At 43.0% G+C, this 21509-nt stretch overlaps 1 protein-coding gene across 6 annotated transcripts in view; it reads left to right on the top strand.

Moving 5' to 3' along the window:
• The first annotated feature begins 3063 nt into the window (after positions 1–3063).
• myo1b (myosin IB) overlaps positions 3064–21509 on the top strand; it is a 324638-nt gene continuing 306192 nt past the window's right edge. For all 6 annotated transcript variants that reach the window (XM_084085494.1, XM_084085496.1, XM_084085495.1 and 3 more), the window contains exon 1: positions 3064–3243. The gene's annotated coding sequence lies outside the window, so the exon portion shown is untranslated. The remainder of the gene's footprint in view (positions 3244–21509) is intronic.

Genomic DNA, 21509 nt, shown 5'->3' on the forward strand with positions numbered 1-21509 from the left:
TAATTATTCAATGAAATAGTTATTGGGTTGATTAATAAGGTTAGTGAGTTAGTTCATTAGTTTTCATTCACTTTGATTGACGTACACAAAACACATACACAAAATGTAATTGGAAACTCAACAAAACAACTTTCCTGTGCCTTTTGCAGGTCAATTGACATTATTCTCGGGCTGTACAAAATTGTACAAGTCTCTTCTGTAACCAGTCGACCTGTTTCAGAGAAATGGAAGGTTGAACGACAACAAACTACAAAGAAAATGTCAGCAATGTCTGAAAGTACTTGAGTATCTCTACTTATGGATCTGAAATCAATCAACTAAAAATGCTATAATGTCAATTCATTAAAAAAAAAAAAAATGTGTGGAATGTTGAGTATCAGGAACACGCAAAATATTCACTTCCTAAATTACTAAAAATGTACAAAACTTGTGAAAATATCAAATAGCTAAATTATGTTTGCAACAAAAGTACAATACTATCAAGAAATATGCAAATTTCCAATGATCATGAGCGGGTTAAGATTTAAGGGGAAAGTATAACTTTATAATAGGTATTCACACTACCAGAAAAGAATTCTATTTTAATTTGAGGATAAAGACAAGTGGGTGTTGTTATATGTTTTGGCTATGTCTCCCTCCTTGTACATGTCGTGAAGAAGTCAAATACTTTGGCATTATATTGGATGAGAACTTGAATTTTCAAATGTTCACATTTTCAGTTTTTGGTCAATGACACATTGTTTTTGTTTTTTTTATCGATACAGGAAACAGAGTCTGTTGTGAACACAGCTCCACTTCCCCTTCTGTCTCATGTTATTTTTGCTACAGTAAAACCAGATGTTTGTGTCATAAAATGTATCACTTGCATTTTATAAAAGAAATGACTCGATGGACATTGTACTGTAATAGTAAGCGTACATCTCTTCGGTCATCATTTTAGATCATATTCCATACAGTGTCCTTGTGTACAGTACCATTGATGGATGGATCTGTTAATCCTAGAGGGAACAGACCCAACATTACATCATTGCCCTGTGAGGTCTCGAACTGTAGTAAAAATAAACAAAACTATTTTGCTACTCACCAAAACGGAGATTGATTAATTGATTGATGTACTTTATTTAGTAAGACATGAGAACAACAGTACAGGGAAGTACAAATTCACAATACAAGGTCTACTAAACTGGAAGACTCATAAAGCACTGAGCTTGTTTAAAATGAGATCACACAAATCATGATGACATGAGAGACAGACAGATATACACACTTATACTATATACAGAATGTCATACAATCAGCTTAAGAAATATGTACAAGCAGGGGTCATCAACATGTCCGTACACAGACAAATATATCCGCGGCAAGACTTGTCTATGTCCGTGGCCCATTTTAGTTTTTTTTATTTTGAAAGAAAATAACATTACAAATAACATTTTTTTCATGATAATGTATATTCACAATCTAGACTTTGAATTCAAATTGGTTTGAAACACTTTTGGTGACTCATAAAGTGTCGGGAGGACATATGTGGTGTGGACAGACAATTAAACTGTAGGAAAAGATCAAAAACTGATCTGTTCAGGCCCTCTCCATCATCAAAGTTGCATCACCCCTGGCCTAGGACGTCTTCCAACCTAAAGGTTAGCTCACCTCTGATCAAAATTAGGTGCCTTCGCATTAAACTACTGTGACACTGCATTCAATTTAAAATCATGTCATGCCCTTCATTAATCACTCATCATGTCTCTCAAGTTTCCTTGATCCAGTGTTCCATTGGCATTAGGCATAGGTTAAGACTTTGACAGGGGCCAGTTTGGAATTGCAGCCTCCTGAAGGTGTTTTTTTAGGGCAGTTTTGAAAGTGAGTAGAGTTTTACACTCCTTTACTCCTTTAGGTAGGGCATTGCACATTTGTGTTGAATAGCATGAGAAAGAATTGATTTCCTTTGTTGAGAAAAATCTGGGTTGAACATGATCCGTGGAGCTGCCTGTTGTGTATTTAAGCTGTTCCACTGCGCCCCCTACAGATCTGGTCAATATAAATAACCAGTGACCAGATCTGTAGAGGGCGCAGTGGAGTAGAATTAATCATTTACACCTGGCGGGACATATTTTACTTTCTGCCCATAAAGTGTATTCTACAGAGAAGGTGGGGTGCTGAAAGGCTTCCCACCGTGGAGAATAGACTTTAAACAACATATAACAGCCTTTGTTTTGGTGAATAGTGAAGTAGTTTAGGTTTACGGCAGTGTAATATTGGCTCTATGAGCAGAGAAGTTAGAGAGAAGTCACTAACGCTCTGAACCAGAGCTAGCATTCTCCTAGCCCTGACAGTCATGGCGCAACTTGTTCCTGTTTTTTACATTTTCTCCATTACAACCCGTACATCTACATAAATGTTTATATTTTTCAAATATAAAGTTTTGAATTTACGGCCATAAATATAACAAGTTGAAACGCTTTAGTGTAAGTACCCGTATCTTCAGTATTGTTCAATAAGAAATATTTTTAATCTGATTGGTGGCCATTTTTTTTATTGAGTTATAATGTATCAGAGTGCAATACACCTTTCAACCAATAGGGTCGCGTTGTTGAAATATGAAGGAAATCTTTAAAAAATGGCCACCAATTGGATTACAATGCTTTTTTATTTAACAATACGGAAAATAAGGGTACTTAAACCTAAGCGTTTGAACTTGTAACATCCATGGCCGTGGGTTCCACACTTTATATTTGAAATATGAACGTTTATGTAGATGTACTGGTTGTAAATGAAAAACTTTCCAAAACCAGGAACAAGTTCCGCCATGACGCGTTGTGACGGACGAGCGTCACGTGTGAACCATGGCTAGCATTCTCCCAACGCACCACAGGAGGGCGGTGCTGCGCTATCTGGGACCCGATGCTGGAGTTCAGTTCAGCGTGTGAAGCATCAATGGAGAACTTTAATCCTCCCTCCTCCCTCCCTCCATAGCAGGAGGTGATTAGGGGGACGCCTCCCTCCCAGCCCGTCCCACATCATTCAGTCAGAGAGTCTAGTCTCTCCATTCACAGCGTTCACACACAGAGCGGATGGAGACTCGTCCACACACACGTTTTATCCAGCAGCAGACAAACAGTTAAAAACACCATTAAAAGTGGAAGGGGTTCAACAGGGAGACAGTCTAGAACCCGACGAGATTTTCTTCCATCCAGTTTGTCCATCCAGTGGATTGTAGTTGGAGGAGGAATACGACACACAGAGGTAAAGTAGAAACCCTTTATATGTATCACTGCTTCTCTCTCTCTCTCTCTCTCTCTCTCTCTCTCTCTCTCTCTCTCTCTCTCTCTCTCTCTCTCTCTCTGACACATGGACCTTTACCTTAAACTCTGAGTGTACAAATGGAACCAAATTTGGTTCCATGTGTACACTCTCAGAGTCACAGAGCTCTGAGGGTTTAGCCCTACATCACACTAACTGTGAGTGTGTGAGCACTTTGTTACAGTTTGTTTCATTGTGAAGCACATTATGTGCTACATTGTTGCAGAGGTTCCAAACCCTGGTTTGTTCGCAGTGTGTTGATCCAGTGTGTTGATGAAGTGTGTTGATACAGTGTGTTGATCCATTGGTTACATTGTGTCTCTGATAGAGAGTTTAGAGACACATGTGTTCAAACACAAAGGCTGAAGTTACACTCAAAAAGCTCTCATTCATTTCGAGTTCACTTTGTGCAGGACAGGACAGGAGGGAGGGGGTTGGGAGGGACAGACAGACAGACAGACAGACAGACAGCATGGAGTTTTTTTGGGTTGTACCCCCCCCCCCCCCAACTGTTTTCTTTCCCACACTCCCCAAAAATCAAGGGTGATTTAACATAGTTAATCAAGAATGCAATGGCTAATTGTCAACATGTGTGCACTTAAACTGCAGAGAAAGAGAGAGAGAGACACACACACACACACACACACACACACACACACACACACACACACACACACACACACACACACACACACACACACACACACACACACACGCACACACTGTGAGGTTAAAGCAAATCCAATCCAGTGCAACTTCAAACGACAGGGCGAAAGGGAAGCAGATGTACCCAACACATGTAGTCACTAGTCCTAGATGTACCCAACACATGTAGTCACTAGTCCTAGATGTACCCAACACATGTAGTCACTAGTCCTAGATGTACCCAACACATGTAGTCACTAGTCCTAGATGTACCCAACACATGTAGTCACTAGACCTATATGTACCCAACACATGTAGTCACTAGTCCTAGATGTACCCAACACATGTAGTCACTAGTCCTATAGGTACCCAACACATGTAGTCACTAGTCCTAGATGTACCCAACACATGTAGTCACTAGTCCTATAGGTACCCAACACATGTAGTCACTAGTCCTATATGTACCCAACACATGTAGTCACTAGTCCTAGATGTACCCAACACATGTAGTCACTAGTCCTAGATGTACCCAACACATGTAGTCACTAGTCCTAGATGTACCCAACACATGTAGTCACTAGTCCTAGATGTACCCAACACATGTAGTCACTAGTCCTAGATGTACCCAACACATGTAGTCACTAGTCCTAGATGTACCCAACACATGTAGTCACTAGTCCTAGATGTACCCAACACATGTAGTCACTAGTCCTAGATGTACCCAACACATGTAGTCACTAGTCCTAGATGTACCCAACACATGTAGTCACTAGACCTAGATGTACCCAACACATGTAGTCACTAGTCCTAGATGTACCCAACACATGTAGTCACTAGACCTATATGTACCCAACACATGTAGTCACTAGTCCTAGATGTACCCAACACATGTAGTCACTAGACCTAGATGTACCCAACACATGTAGTCACTAGTCCTAGATGTACCCAACACATGTAGTCACTAGACCTATATGTACCCAACACATGTAGTCACTAGTCCTAGATGTACCCAACACATGTAGTCACTAGACCTAGATGTACCCAACACATGTAGTCACTAGACCTAGATGTACCCAACACATGTAGTCACTAGACCTAGATGTACCCAACACATGTAGTCACTAGACCTAGATGTACCCAACACATGTAGTCACTAGTCCTAGATGTACCCAACACATGTAGTCACTAGACCTAGATGTACCCAACACATGTAGTCACTAGACCTAGATGTACCCAACACATGTAGTCACTAGACCTAGATGTACCCAACACATGTAGTCACTAGTCCTAGATGTACCCAACACATGTAGTCACTAGTCCCTGAGAACCATCTTTCCTGTCTGAGCCCATTAACTGACTGCAATAATAGACCAGAGGTTCTCAAACCTTTTCATGTCAAGCAGGACCCCTAAATTCATATGTATAATTGGCTGTGGACCCCCACCTAAAAACATATGTTGTACCACGGACCCCCCATTGACTACACGATTTGTGTTGTTAAAATGTTAAAGATGTAGTTTTGGAAAGTAGACACGTTGTGAGCTTGTAGATCGGCTATTTTCAAATGGCTGATGTATATGGGGTTAAAGTGGTTAAACTGAATGTGATGCTGGGGACCCCCTATGAAACCTCCTCAAGGACCTCTCGGGGTCCCCGGACCCCACTTTGAGAACCACTCTGGGGGTAGCAGATGTACTGTAGTCAGTCCCTGAGAAACGTCTTGCCTGTGTGTTTGAGGCCATTATAGCGTTGATAGACTGACTGTAATAATACAGGCTCCTACATCTAAATGCAAACATTAACAATCAGCTCAACAACACCAGCTGTTTTGATGTTTTAAGCCCTGTGTCTGCTTTGCAACCGTTCAGTTTGAATCTAGAGGCTTTTGAAGCAAAGGAAAGACAGTGTTTTCTTGTGTGAAGAGAAAACAAGCAGAACTGAACAGCAGTCTGAGATTTGTGAAGGACACAAGACAGGGACAGTCACAAGACAAAACGGGACAAGACAGGGACAAGACAGGGACAAGACAAGACAAGACAAGACCGGGACAGTCGCAAGACAAAACGGGACAGGGACAGACGGAAGACAAGACGGGGACAGGGACAAGACAGGAACAGACGCGAGACGAGACAAGACAAGGACAGTCACAAGACAAGACAAGACGGGGACAGTCACAAGACAAGACAAGACAAGACAAGACAGGGACAGTCACAAGACAAGACAAGACAAGACAAGACAAGGACAGTCACAAGACAAGACAAGACGGGGACAGTCACAAGACAAGACAAGACAAGACAAGACAGGGACAGTCACAAGACAAGACAAGACAAGACAAGACAAGACAAGACAAGACAAGACAGGGACAGTCACAAGACAAGACAAGACAAGACGGGGACAGTCACAAGACAAAACAGGGACAGACAGAAGTTGCTGCATCATCGTCAATGTCCAGTATGTGACTCAAGGCCTGCAGACTGTTGATTGTATTGAGTCTAAACATGGGACTGTCGTCCTTGTTGCGTTTGCCCTCATGTTGCTGTTGACATGCAGCGGCTCCTCTTATCTCCATGTTCCTGTAGGTTTAGAAAGTGGAGAACAGCTTACTGTGTACACAGTGGATATGTGTCCTGAAACACTTTTGTTCCTCGTTCTCCCGCTTTGATAAAAGAGGATTTGTGTTCTTTCTTATTCCTATTTATTTATGTACTTTAAGTTATTTTTTTTACTGTTTTCCAATGAGTGAATCCAGAAGCGGTTCTAGAACTCATCAGAAATGCCCCTGGGATCCTTTCAGCGGTTGTTCTGGTTTTCACCAAATATGCACCGCTGTACTTCCATGGGCCAATAGCGTCTCAGCAGGGCCGTCCTCCAGATGGGGACTTTATTAGCAGCAGTGAGAGAGAGAGCTGCTGATCAAACAAACAGTGATGTTCTGTCTGTGCCAGAGGGAGGAAGGTGGGCTTAATAATAAGGCTTCAGACTGAGTTGTACAAAGGATCCCGGTCGTAAATCCATTACGACCGGGAACGCATCTGTGTCATTTTAACATTTCTTTGGCTATTGTAGAAATAGCAGATCTACAAGCTCATAGCGTGGCAATGTGCCGTAGATCTGCCATTTCTTTTGTGTGTGTGTCTGTGTGCGCGTGTGTGATACACACACATACATACAGTATATACTGTACATGTTTAACTCAAGTCTTTGCTTCTGGGGGTCCCTGGAACAACATATTTTGCGATTGTGCTCCGCGGCCAAATACATATAATTTTGGGGGTCCTTGACGTGAAAAAGTTTGTGAACCACTGATATTATAGCAACATACGTTTAAAAAAAAAAAACACTGTTAAGACATTTGTAGAATCCCCCAGAAGCAAAGATTTGAGTTACAAATGCTCGCTTGAAAAAACATATATTCAATGATTTGCAATTTCTTTCATGATTTTCAAAAGAAAATAGCAGATATACAAGCTCATAGCGCGGCACTCGGTGCCGTGCTATGAGCTTGTAGATCTGCTATCTTTGAAATAGCCAAAGCATAAGATAATGGTTAAAGTGCTTAAAATCTAATGTGACAGATGCTTTCCCGCTCTTAATGGGTTAAAGCAGTGGTTCTCAAAAGTGGGTTCCGACTGTGGGCGTCCGGGGTCTTCCAGGGGTCCTTGAGAGCTTCCAGGGGTCCATCCACCCCAACTCTCTTCTCCAGCTTTCCTTCATGGATAAGACCCCATCATACTCCTTTGAGGTTCAGTTAGGGTTAGGCTGCACTAGCCTTCCTGCTTTCGTGTATAGAGGGGCGGGTTTAAAATCAGCGCGGAGAGAATGCGCCTGATCCCATTGGTTCACCGATCTGTCCGTCAGCCCCTGCCCCCTCGACACAACATTACGAGCGACGCCCACTGCGCTCTGGTTGGTTGGGGAAATTAAAAACTTCCCATACCGAGTACACCGACGCGCTGGTCCAGGCTTTTATTTTTTAGAAAAAAGAAACAATAAAAGCCTGGAGATCGAGGCTAGGGTTGACCCCACGTCCTGACCCGTTGTGAGCTTGTAGATCGGTTATATTTTCGCAGAATGTCTCCCCCCCCCCTCCCCCTCCCCCCCCCACTACCCAGAATAGAAGGTGATCATGCAAGGGTTCATGTGATTTTTAAAACCTGCATCTACAAAGATGGGTCCATCTAGGGAGCAAGTTTCTACACATGCTTGAATAAAACATATATGCTGGCGTTTCTAGTGCAATGCGTCATGGCTCTGACATGAAATCAATGTCGTTGTAAAGTAAATGTGGTCTATATGGGGAATAGGGATTGATCTATGATAATCACAATACTCATAATGGCATGCACTTGCACTCTGTCTGTCTGTCTGTCTGTCTGTCTGTCTGTCTCTCTCTCTCTCTCTCTCTCTCTCTCTCTCTCTCTCTCTCTCTCTCTCTCTCTCTCTCTCTCTCTCTCTCTCTCTCTCTCTCTCTCTCTCTCTCTCTCTCTCTCTCTCTCTCTCTCTCTCTCTCTCTCTCTCTCTCTCTCTCTCTCTCTCTCTCTCTCTCTCTCTCTCTCTCTCTCTCTCTCTCACCCATGTGCTTTCACACTCAGCACTTTTCTTTCTCAAGTTCAGCGGTTGAACCCGATGTATTTCTTCCCTCTCTCTCTCTCTCCCACTCTCCCTCCCTGCCTAGTGGTGTAATTCTGTGCAATGTGATTCAGCCCATTACAGCTCTTCTCTGTGAGGTCCAGGGCAGCTGCTTTCCTCATTGAGCTGTGTGTGTGTGTGTGTGTGTGTGTGTGTGTGTGTGTGTGAAGCTCTGTGAAACCCCATCAGCCCCAGTGTGGCTGCACTGCCTACGCTGAACCTGCAAATAATCCACACTGTCGGTCGGGTGGAGAAACCTCGTATTAGTATTTGGAAGAAAAAAAACATTTTGAAAATAGCCGATCTACAAGCTCACGGCGCGACACGCTGTGAGCTTGTAGTTTCGCTATTTTTACTACTTATGCGACACTCTTGTGTGACTAAGTAGGGCATTGATTTATGTAAATAACATGACACGTCAATAAAACAATATGGAGATACAAGGTTTACAAGTTACAGTAAATACAGTTACAATCAGTGGAATGTTTGAAGGTGTGTGCATATCTATGGCTACTGGAAAACACTCTGTAAATCACTTGTGTGTGTGTGTGTGTGTACACACACACACTACACTACACACACTACACACAGTGTTACAAGGCAGGGCAACATCATTTTAAATACTGGAAATTCAAACCGTACTTATGTTTCAATTTATCATTCTCATAAACAAAGAACTTGTGTAAACTGTAAGAGTTACACATTGATTTAACAGTGAGGATTGCACTGTGTGTATGAATTGAATACATGGCTGGACGTACGGCTCACTTTTACAGCGGTTCAGGTTCTTTTGGTGAAAGAACCTCAGATGTGAGGACTATATGTGTTTGTGTCCATACAGGCTAGACTGTCAGATCAAAGGAAGTTAAGCAAAGCACACTTTTCTCTGTCACACCTTATCCAGATCTGTGGGGATACAGTGGTGTAAAAAGTACTCAAATGTTTTACTTAAGTAAAAGTATCAATACTGCAATGTAGAAATACTCTGTTACAAGTGAAAGTCCAGAATTCAAAATTGACTTGAATAAAAGGGTACAAAAGTATTAGTATCAAAATGTACTTAAAGTACCAAAAGTAGAAAGTACTCATTGTGCAGTATGTCCCATTTCACAAGTTTTCAAATGTATAAAATGTATACAAATCTTTTGAAAATAGCAGACCTACAAGCTCACAATGCGTCGCGATGCGACGCATTGTGAGCTTGTAGATCGGCTATTTTCAAATGGCCGAAATGTATACAGGGCTGAAGTGGTTAATGTATGTTTTGTAATAATAATCAAAATCTACAAAGTAACTAATAACTAAAGCCATCAAATAGTTGTAGTCGAGTAAAAGTACAATATTTGCCTCTGAGATGTAGTGGAGTAGAAGTAAAAGTATTGGAAATTGGAAGTACTCAAGCAAAGTACAGATACCTCAAAATTGTACTCAAGTACAGTACTTAAGTAAATGTACCCAGTTACTTTCCACCACTGGCTGGGGTTACAGGAAGGAGAGGTGTAAATGACACAGGAACCAGTCAGACTGTATATACAGTATTTTTTCCACAAAGTCAAACCTAAGTCTTGTAGCCTATTAATAGAAGTCAGGAAAGATATTCCCAGTGGTTGTTTTGTCTTCACGTTGTTGGCCTGAGTTTAGTCTGTCTATTATGGACGGATACAGGTTTAACCGTAAACCACTTGAACCCAAGCTTGTAGATAAATGCATATCATTTTGGGGGTCCTTGTGGCGCGAAAGAGTTGAGAACTGACTGATTTTAGAAGGCATTTGTAGAACCGGCTGCAGGTCTTAATGGGTTAAAGTGCTCTGTGTTGTTTTCATAATGGAGTGACATGTTCAAAATGTTGATGAGTCACACAGGGGTTTGCAGTTTATGGAACTTAAGCCTCACCGGGGGGGGGGGGGGAGAGGACAATGGCCTTCGGGATGTGAAGCCCCTGAAGTCTCTGTGTTTAACAAAAGATGCATCGCTCTGTTATTTCCTTGTTTTTGGCACAACAGAAAACCCACGGCAGTTAAGAAGTTAACTTGGCACAGAGCCAGCGTTTCTTATCATTTTTAACCTGCGGCCACATCGTGTGTTCGTCTCCACCTGCTGCCACTTCTCTTTCAATGCAAAACACATTTATAGCTCTACTTAAAGAGACAGTTTGTTCTGTTATCAATAATGGTAGATGGTGCATTTATATAGCGCTCCTATTCAAAGCCCTTTACATGGATTGTGCATTACATTCACCCATTCACACACTCATTCACACACACACACACACACACACACACACACACACACACACACACACACACACACACACACACACACACACACACACACACACACCGATGGAGGAGGAAACCATGCAAGGGAGGCACCAACCTGCTCATCGGGAGCAATTAGGGGTTCCCCCGGCCCCACCCCCCTCCAAAAATAGCACCGTCACTTCGCGCCGTGCTGCGAGCTTGTAGATCTGCAGTTATTGATTAGCCAACGCACAAATCAAAAATAGACACGGATGCTTTTACCGTTTTTTACATAATTGAGAATGAGGCAAACTATCAGAATGCAACTTTAGACATGGCTCTACAATGCATATCAGGATGAGCTAGACTGGTACGGGGAAAGAGAGACAATGGAGAAGAAAGGAACACGGAACAATTCAGATAGCAGTCAGATCAAATATACAAAGTCCAGTATAACCAGGCAGGGTTAGTGTTGCTGTAACTCCTTGCATTTCTTCAATCTTACAGGACAGTCAGTCAAGTGTCACACTCGGCAGAGACTGTGAATTCCAGGTCACTGGAACCAGCCATCTATCTACTGTAGCTACACTCTGCTTTTCTAAGCCAGTGGTTCTCAAACCTTTTCATGTCAAGGACCCCCAAATTGACACTTATCAGCCCGCGGACCCCCATTTGAAAAGATAAGCCAGGGACCCCCATAAGAGAAGATTTTTACGGGCTCTAGCAGCGATTCTCAACCAGGACCCCCAGTTTGACACGCATTAGGGCTACGAACCCCCATTTAATGGCATTTATATCTCTGGGACTCCAATTCATATTGTAAAATCAATGTTAATCTAACTCTGAGAGTGTACAAATGGAACCAAATGGACCCGTTAGGGTCCATTTGGTTCCATTTCTACACTCTCAGAGTTACAGACCCATATGGGTCCATTTGGTTCCTGTCTATCATTTAGCTGGGGACCCCCTGGAACCCCCTCAAGTACCCCTGGGGGCCCCCGGACCCCACTTTGAGAAGCAATGCTCTCAGCACTGCTTCTCAAAGCAAAAAAAGCCCCAAAAATATCTTTAAATCGTTTTAAATCTAATCAATTATTAGATTTATATGATCTTCTTTGTAGGTGGATGGATAGATAGATTGATTGATTGAATACTTTATTAACCGTTTGCAAATAGTGCAGAACATGAAAGGGAGTAGCAAGGTAAGCCTCTCTTGTGGGGTTCTTGGCAAAAGGGGGTCCGCAGCCTATTGCTTTATCTTTAAACATGGGGGTCCTTAACATGATGGTGTCTTTGGAACCACCGCCGCTGTAACAAAGCGGATCCAGGCCAGTGCTTTATCAAAGCCCCTGTTGGCCCGCTAGCTGCTGCTCTAGATAGGGAAGGACTTTAATCTGTGTGATTTGCCAACAAGCTGTGATGTTGTGACTCGGCCGTCCCGGGACCGGAGGCCAGCCTGCCTCCTCTCTCTCTCTCTCTCTCTCTCTCTCTCTCTCTGGGGGATTTACAGTCTATTACACTACATAATGGACTTTAATATCATTTGTTTGGCTTTGGGAAGAGACACAGTGTTGTGTTCTGCTCTCCCACAGCCACTCCTCTGAGGTAGAATATGTTTTGTCCGTATCATTCAACAACCGCTTTCTAAACCTGGCGTGCCATTTATTTATTACAGGCAAAACGCTTAAACAAATAAATACATGTGCGTCATGCAACAACAGTGTGTCGTATGACACGGTATAAAATGGGGCTTAAGTGGTTTTACTCACATGTTACTTTACTTTACTTTATTTGTTTATTTAGACAGGACAGAGCATATTAATGAACGTCACATGAACGTAAATATACCGGATTTAGCAAAGATGCTAATTTTCATCCCCAGTCCTCACACAAAACATAAAATCAGAAAAACAGACAGACAAACGGTGGAAGCGGATAGGTAGCCACTCAGACTGCTTTTAGAAATTAAAGTTCAACCGTCCTAATAAGTAACAGATGGTTTGTTGATTTTACTTTCTCTAGCACGTGGCGTGTGTGTATGTGTGTGTGTGTGTGTGTGTGTGTGAGTGTGTGTGTGTGTGTGTGTGTGTGTGTGTGTGTGTGTGTGTGTGCACGTGCGCGTGCACAATGTTTCGTCTCCCTCAGGGTGAGCGAGCGAGACGGATGTCTTTCACACTTTAGATGAGACTGGAAAAGCACACAAGGCCCGCTACGCTACGCGTCCTGGCTGGGCCTGTAAATTATATATAATTCTTTTTTTTCCCTTTTTTTCTGCAGCCGAGGCCAAATAATCTGGGTCAGTGACAAAGGCGGGAAAACAAAGCGCGTCTCGTACTAATATTATTGTAGGTAAAATACGTGGTAATCCTGGAGCCACAGCCCATTATGTAATGACTGTGACAGGCCTACTCTAGACACGCCCCCTTTTTTGTTTTGTTTTTGAGCGTCCATAAGTGAAGCACTTAAAATATTCAGGAATTCTGGACACACAGAAAATAAGATGATTATTTCATGTTAAATTCTATGGTCCGTGACATGGCAGGCTCTGTCAGCAGGGATTCAACAAAGCCCTATAAAAAGACCTCCAATTACTAGACCATACATTATTATTATTATTATTATTATTATTATTATTCAGCCCAGGAGGTTATCTGACTTTCACATGTTTGGCAACACCAGATTACTGTTTCTACTGACGTAGCGGAGCAGAGCTTTATGGTTAAAGAGTTTAGCCATGCCAAGTAAGTGCCCACGTGACCACGTGAAAAAAAATACTTTGTAAACTTGACCATTGGCTCTGTACTGTGTCTGCTCTTTTTTCCATCTACACCAAACCCCTTTGCCGAAAATAGCCGATGTACAAGCTCACAACGCCTCGCAGCACGAGGCGTTGTGAGCTTGTAGATCTGCTATTTCCGGCGTATGTTCCCCTCAAAATAGGGACGATTTGGGTTCAAGTGGTTAGTGTGAAGAAAAAAAAAAGTCCCTATCACACATATATTTGGTGCCCCCCCCCTGTAGTAACTCTGAGGAACCCCCTAGGGCGTTGGTTCTCAAAGTGGGGTCCGGGGACCCCCAGGGGTCCTTGAGGGAGTTCCAGGGGGTCCCCAGCTAAATGATGATGGATAGGAACCAAATGGGCCCTTATGGGTCTGTAACTCTGAGAGTGTACAAATGGAACCAAATGGACCCTAACGGGTCCATTTTACAATATGAATTGGGGTCCCAGAGATAGAAATGCCATTAAATGGGGGTCCGTAGCCTAATGCATGTCAAACAGGGGGTCCTTGAAATTAAAATGGTTGAGAACCACTGCTATAGAGCCGTAACAATCTTCTCTTATGGGGGTCCCTGGCATATCTTTTCAAATGGGGGTCCGCGGGCTAATAAGTGTCAATTTGAGGGTCCTTGACATGAAAAAGTTTGAGAACCACTGCCCTAGGGGTCCCGGACCCCCTGTCGAAGACCCCTGCTGTAAAGCGTTCAGCTATGTGCGTGCAGATGTTGATTATGGTGAAAGACGACCAACTGTGATCTATATCCACAAGTTTCCTAATGGGCGTTGCGGGGCATCACTTCCTGTCGATTTGATCAGGTATCAGGGATCACATGGGACAGGAAGTGATGCCCACAACAACGCCCTATAGGAAACTTGTGGATAATCAATCAAAGTTCAGGCTGATGAATTGAACGCTACCGTACTGCACTTCCTCTCTTTAACTAAACCTGGGCTCTCTGCCAGCCAGTGTAATCCTATAAGTTTAATCATTAAGACCTGGTATCTGTGTCATTTTTAGATTTGAGCTAAAAAGCATTATTTCACACTTTGGGCTATTCAAAAATAGCAGATATACAAGCTCATAGCGCGGCACCGAGTGTCGCGCTACGAGCTTGTAGATCTGCTATTTTTGAAAAGCCCAAAGAGTAAAATAAATGTGGGCAAATCTTGAATATATATATTTTTAAAGCGAACATTTTTAACTCAAATCTTTGCTTCTGGGGGGTCCCTGGAACAAGATATTTTGATGGGGGTCCGCGGCCAAATACATATCATTTTGGGGGTCCTTGACTTGAAAAAGATTGAGCACCACTGATATAGAAACATACGTTTTTCAGAAAACTGTTGAGATTTAGGAGACATGTAGAATCGGCTTCAGGTCTCAATGGGTTAATCATTGTGGTCAGGTCTCTCTTTCTCTCCTTTTTCCTTCTCTCTCTCTCTCTCTCTCTCTGTCTCTGGGTATACTCTCTCTCTCTCTCTCTCTCTCTCTCTCGCTCTCGCTCTCGCTCTCGCTCTCTCTCGCTCTCTCTCTCTCTCACTCTCTCTCTCTCTCTCTCTCTCTCTCTCTCTCTCTCTCTCTCTCTGGGTATACTCTCGCTCTCGCTCTCGCTCTCTCTCTCTCTCTCTCTCTCTCTGGGTATACTCTCTCTAATGGGATTGCATCACTGGCCTCCAGGCAGCCCTCTCCAGATCTGGGGTAGTGGGTTATCAGCTGAGAGGCAACAGGAGCTGTGGGCAGTAAACCCAAGTGCTTGGTTTATGTTTATGTTTATGTTTATTAAAGGATCCCCATTAGAGACACATGAATGAGCCTCTAGTCTTCCTGGGGTCCTGAACAAAGCAAATACAAAACTGAACATATCAAATAAAGTAAAACAAAACAACAATACAATTTAATAGGGCTGGGACTCGATTAAAAATATTAATCGAATGAATTGGAGGCTTTGTAATTAATTAATCGAAATGAATCGCATGTTTAATCACATATCAATATTTGCCCTGAGAAGCGATTTATTTTCAGTGAAAACAGATTTTGGTATATGAGTGAATCAATGAGTGAATACACAAGTTTAAGCAGCAAAATATAGTTCTGCACACAACCGTGTTTTTATCCATGCTTCCATTAGTGGAGCGGAGTAATGAGTCACTTGACAAGAAAATTGTCTGAGCCATTTGTAATTTCAAGATGGCGGCCATTTTTCAAGATGGCCGAACCTTTAGTGGAGCATTTAAGTTAGATATTGGTTCATTTGGTGATGCAAGCATGACAATTGGCATGAGCAGTCTCTGTGGGTCACTTGACAATAAGCCACCTACAGCTACTTCAAATTTCAAAGATGGCGGCCATTTTTCAAGATGGCCGAACCTTTAGTGGAGCATTTAAGTTAGATAATGGTTCATTTGGTGATACAAGCATGACAATTGGCATGAGCAGTCTCTGTGGGTCACTTGACAATAAGCCACCCACAGCTACTTGAAATTTCAAGATGGCGGCCCTAAGTGTGTCGGGTAGAAACCAGTGTGTGGAGCATCTACTATAGCCTCCGGTCCAGTCCATTTCTAGAGGGCGTCCATCCACGGCCCTCACCACCAGGTGTGAGGCCGCCGTTTATAAGCATTTCCTGTTAGCCTGCAGCTTCCTGCCCTTCATTAACCGTATCCTCCCTCCCTCAGCAGCTGGTCTGAACGCAGACATTTACAAACACCATTTACTGTAGTGTGACTGTGGCTTTCCATCCACTGTGTGAACAACACACTCAATAAACAATGACATGACTTGTTCTCATTGCACGGTGGTCAACTTCCTGTTTATTTTAGTTCCTTTTTTTCCTTCTTTTTTTTTTAAGGCAGTGTACTATGGTTTTATTACAGCCATTCTACACTTTTTGTGGTTTCTTTTACGATCGATTTAAATGTGACTTTGTTGGTGGGTAGTCTATCATTTACTCAGTCTAGTACCTCCTATCTTGTTAAGGCAGGGGTCTTCAACAGGGCGTCCGGGACCCCGAGGGGGTCCTCAGAGTTACTACAGGGGGTCCGCCAAATCTTTGTGTGATTATTTCTTTTTACCTTAACCACTTGAACCCTAGCGTCCCTTTTCTGAGGAGAACTTTAGCCAAAAAAAGCAGATCTACAAGCTCACAACGCCTCGCGCTGCGAGGCGTTGTGAGCTTGTAGATCGGCTATTTTTGGCAAAGAGTTTTAGGTGTAGAGGGAAAAAAAGAGCAGCAAAAGTTTATCTGAAACACAGTTTTATACAATATAGAGGGGGTCCCTGCTTCATCTCTCTCTCAGCTAGGGGGTCCTTGGCCTGAAAACCTTGAAGACCCCTTTGTTAAGGTTAACAGATAGAGGATGATCAATGGATATTCTGCGGCTCCACTTCAAAATCTATACATATTCTTTTCTTTCCCGCAGCTCTCAGGCAGCATATTAACCACTTTCAACCTGGCGTCCCTATTTTGGGCCTTTTCATTATAAAATAACATTTTGAAAATGGCAGAAAAAAGAACAAAGTTCAGGCAGATAACTCACCAATAGATTGAACCAAATATTATAGAATGAGAATACAGTGTGGATGTAATATTTGATCCTGGCGTACATTGTTCTCCCTGCTCAGCACAATTAGACAACCATCATTAACCATTAAGAGCAGGGAGACAGATATACAATAACACAACCTTCCCATGGGGAACAGAACCAATAGCAGAGCCCACCGGTGGTGCTGGGGTGGTGGTGGTGGGAGCAAACGGCCGCATAACAAGAAACCAGGCACAGATACAGCGGAAGGAACGCAGATTTAGGTGAGCTTAAATAACCCGCCCAGTTGGTCAGCTGATTGCCACATCAGTATATGACAGGGTTCCCCAAATTAGTTTCCCCAAGGGCCAAATTATGTCTAGGGTACCAAGCCGAGGGCCAGGGGCATTCGCGCGCGGTCGCCGAAATCGTGCACGCGTGGTCGCGCGCACATTTTTCTTTTTTTCCCCTCTATCTAGCTAATTTGACACTGTCTTATTTTAGGCCTGATACAAAACAAGTTGAGAACCAACCATTTACTTAAAATATTTGGTTGTTACAGTCTGCTTGAAAAGTTATACAGATTAACAGCAGCCGGTTGAACATACTGAAAATCTAAATAAGTCCAGAATCAACAATTTACTTACAGATATGTTTGTTACAGTCTGCTTGAACAGTAATACACATTTTTTTTTTTTTAAACAAAATATTTTTTTTTCTTCAAAGAAACAAAAAAACTTTTTTTTTCTCCAATTATTTTTAATGACAGGAGTCGTCGCAGGCCGGACAGTTGCCTCTCGCGGGCCGCAAATGGCCCGCGGGCCGCCTATTGGTGAACCCTGGCGTATGACGTATGGGTCTGGCATGACGCTGTATACACTCACTTAGTAATGAGCAGTGTAACCTCTCGAGTGTTTGCTGCCTGAACTACAGTAACCTCGCAAGCTAGGTATCATTCTGAAATATGTGTAACCTTTTTCAATGATAAAAAAAATGAGTAAATAACTGTTTAAATGGTTAAAGGCTTTGTTTTAATGTGGGATGCCAGAGTAAAGTGCAACTTGAGTCTTGCCTCTTACCAATATCCTACCAACTTTATTTAAGGGCCCGTAAACGTTGTGCCCCACAGGAGAATAGAAGCAGTGGTGTGCACAGACATTTTGAGGGGCAGGTGCTCAAGTAAATTGTACTTTTTTTTGTTTACTTGGTCTGCTCTTTTTTTCCCTCTACACCTATACCTCTTTGCCAAAAATAGCCGATCTAGCGCTGCGAGGCGTTGTGGGCTTGTAGATCTGCTATTTTTGGCTAAAGTTCTCCTCAGAAAAGGGATGCTAGGTTTCGAGTGGTTACGGTAAAAAGAAAAAGCATATCACATAAAGATTTGGCGGACCCCCTGTAGTAACTCTGAGGACCCCCTGTTGAAGACCCCTGCTGTAAACTGAAAAAAGGGCACTTCTGGTCAAGAGGGCAAAGGGCAGGTGCTCTAGAACCACCTAGAGTCTATCTGTGCACGTCCCTGAATAGAAGCTAGGGAAGGACAGGCTGAAGTGGTGCTTCTGCTTCATGACCATCCTGGGCGATGAGGAGGAGTTGGGAACAAAACGGGCCATAAGGGGGGGTTTTCCCCACTGCCCCCCCCAGTGCTAAAACGTTGATGCCAGTTGTTTCTTGTTACTTTTATAGATGGCTATCACAATGAATCAAGCCCTCTGGTTGCTTTTAAACATTCCAAGCTCCCAACTTGGAGAAGCTCTGCCCGGACTGTGCCAACAACACAGGACCTCATAAAGACCCAGGCTTTTGAGAGAACTGATTACTGAGGGGGGGGGGGGGGTATGGGGGGGGGGGGGGGGGGGGCTCTGAAAGGCCCTCCTCTCTATCCATTTTATGGACAGAGGTAGGGGTGATTCATCTCTGCTTCAGAGCCAGGTTTCAGCTGTGTCTCTATTGGCCACAGACATCGGTACTCTACTCTTCCATAGTGGAATATATATATACTAGAGGTCCGGGCGGCCGTAGAAACCCCTAGCCGCGCACGGGGCGCGTGTATATATGGGATGAACATTTGGGGAAAAAAAAAAAAAAAAAAAGAAGTTGTAATGTAAAAGTAAAAAAATTGAGAAAAAAATTGGGAAGAAATAATATTTTTTATGTTTCAGGGGGTCCGCGGCAAAGTCGTCGGAGGAAAATCTCCAAACGGTAAAAAAAAAAAAAAAAAAAAAAAAAATCATGCAGGTTCTTGCTTGTTTCTGGCGTGGCATCCCAACCTGGCATCCCAATGCCGGCGATGTGTACTTCCGGGTTGCATAATGATGACATCACTGTCGAATCCTTTGCTGTCATGAACCTAGCCTGGTGTGTTGACCAGTAATGATGACATCACTGGCTAATCCTTTGGTGTCATGAACCTAGCCTGGTGTGTGGAGCAGAGCAGAGCAACGTGCTCTTGTTGTTTTGGGGATTTTCAATGGCGGGCCGTCGTGTTGTGTTGGCCTGGGTGGTACGCAGGGTAAGCGGTAGGAAGCTGCTTCCACTTCCGTTGTGTCCGACATTTGGTGAGTAGAATTAATTATGTTGCGAGGTGGGAACGGTGTAGTGAGGCATGCCAGGTGCCCTACGCGAAACGTAAATTCAGGCCGCCCGCCGTGGCGACAGTGTTGGCGACATGTGGTGTGACGGTGTTGTGTTTAGTCGATAACAGAGCTGTGGGGTGTGGACACCGAGGGCACGGAAGTTGCTCGCCATTTATATAGTTAGATAATAATAATAATATAAACCCATTAGGACCGTGAACGCATCCGTGTCATTTTTTATTTTATTTCTTTGGGCTATTCAAAAATTGCAGATCTACAAGCTCATAGCGCGGCTATGAGCTTGTAGATCTGCTATTTTTGAAACATTTTGGAAATCTTTGCAAATCCTTGCACACACACACACATGTTAGGATTTAGAAGACATTTGTAGAATCCCCAGAAGCAAAGATTTAAGTTACAATTGTTCGCTTTAAAAAAATAAAATATTACATTAAATTAATCGTATAAACCTGCTATTTTTGAATAGCCAAAGAAATCTAAAATAAACTGGCGGGTGATCCAGAGCAGCTTAGGTTTAAATGTGGATCGGGCTGTGAGAGCCTAACCCTGACCCTGCTCCATGGGCAGCTTCTGTTGAAGTCAAGACACACGTTGTATCCTTGGTGCAGACGAGGACTGGATGTGCAGCCAGTCAGTCAGTCAGCCAGTCAGTCAGTCAGTCAGTCAGTCAGTCAGCCAGCCTGTCAGCCAGCAACAAATGTTTCCTTTAAAAAAATAAGATTTGCACACATTTTCAAGTTTTTTTCCCCAAAAATAGCAGAGTGCCGCGCTACGAGCTTGTAGATCTGCTATTTTTGAATAGGCCAAAGAAATGACACACAAATGCGTTCCCGGTCTTAATGGGTTCAAATCGCCACACATTAACTTGCCACCTCCGTGGGGGGGGAAGAGAGAGAGAGAGAGAGAGAGAGACCTCCGTGGCTGTGCTGTGTGACCTCTCAAACAGCAGTGAGAGAAACATCTGTTCATAAAGATGACGACAGGTTGTTTGTTTTCTCTCATTATAGGGTGATCATTTAATTCAGCTGGCATTCATGTGCAGCTGGCACTTGTAAAGTGTCAGACATTAATACTTGTGTGTGTGTGTGTGTGTGTGTGTGTGTGTGTGTGTGTGTGTGTGTGTGAATCATCTATCACCGGTCTGCTCCTAGTCTTATTGCAATAATATCAAAGCGTTTTTGTTTATTGAAAAGCATATCCAAAAGCAGCAGAAAGTACATAAAGATGTCACCACAGCAGCCTTGTGTTTTTTCACTCTGTACCAGTGTGGCAGTGGTGTAAGTAACTAAGTACATTTACTCAAGTACTGTACTTAAGTACAATGTTGAGGTATTTTTTACTTTACTGGGACAATTTTCTGTACTTTTACTTCTACTCCACTACATCTCGGAGGCAAATATTATACTTTTACTCCACTACAATTATTAGAAAACTTTAGTTACTTTTTGATTATTTCGATTTTTTTTTAATTACAAAACATACCACTTCAGCCCTATGTATATTTTGGACATTCTGAAAATAGCCGATGTACAAGCTCACAATGCGTCGCGTTGTGAGTCTCGTGACTCATTGTGAACTTGTAGATCTGCCAAATTTGTTTTTTTCCATACATTTGAAAACTTGCGAAATGGGACATTGTGCATAATGAGTCATTTCAGAGAGAGAGAGAGAGAGAGATAGAGAGAGAGAGAGAGAGAGAGAGGTGGATGAGCGCATGGGGGCTGAGCCGTGGCCCCTCTTGTTTCAACAGCAGACCCGGGGGGTTTGTGGGACAGCAAAGCCCCCGGTATCAAGGCCCT

The sequence above is a fragment of the Gymnoscopelus microlampas genome, assembly GCF_963454915.1.
Source record: "Gymnoscopelus microlampas genome assembly, chromosome: 17".
Lineage (NCBI taxonomy): Eukaryota > Metazoa > Chordata > Actinopteri > Myctophiformes > Myctophidae > Gymnoscopelus > Gymnoscopelus microlampas.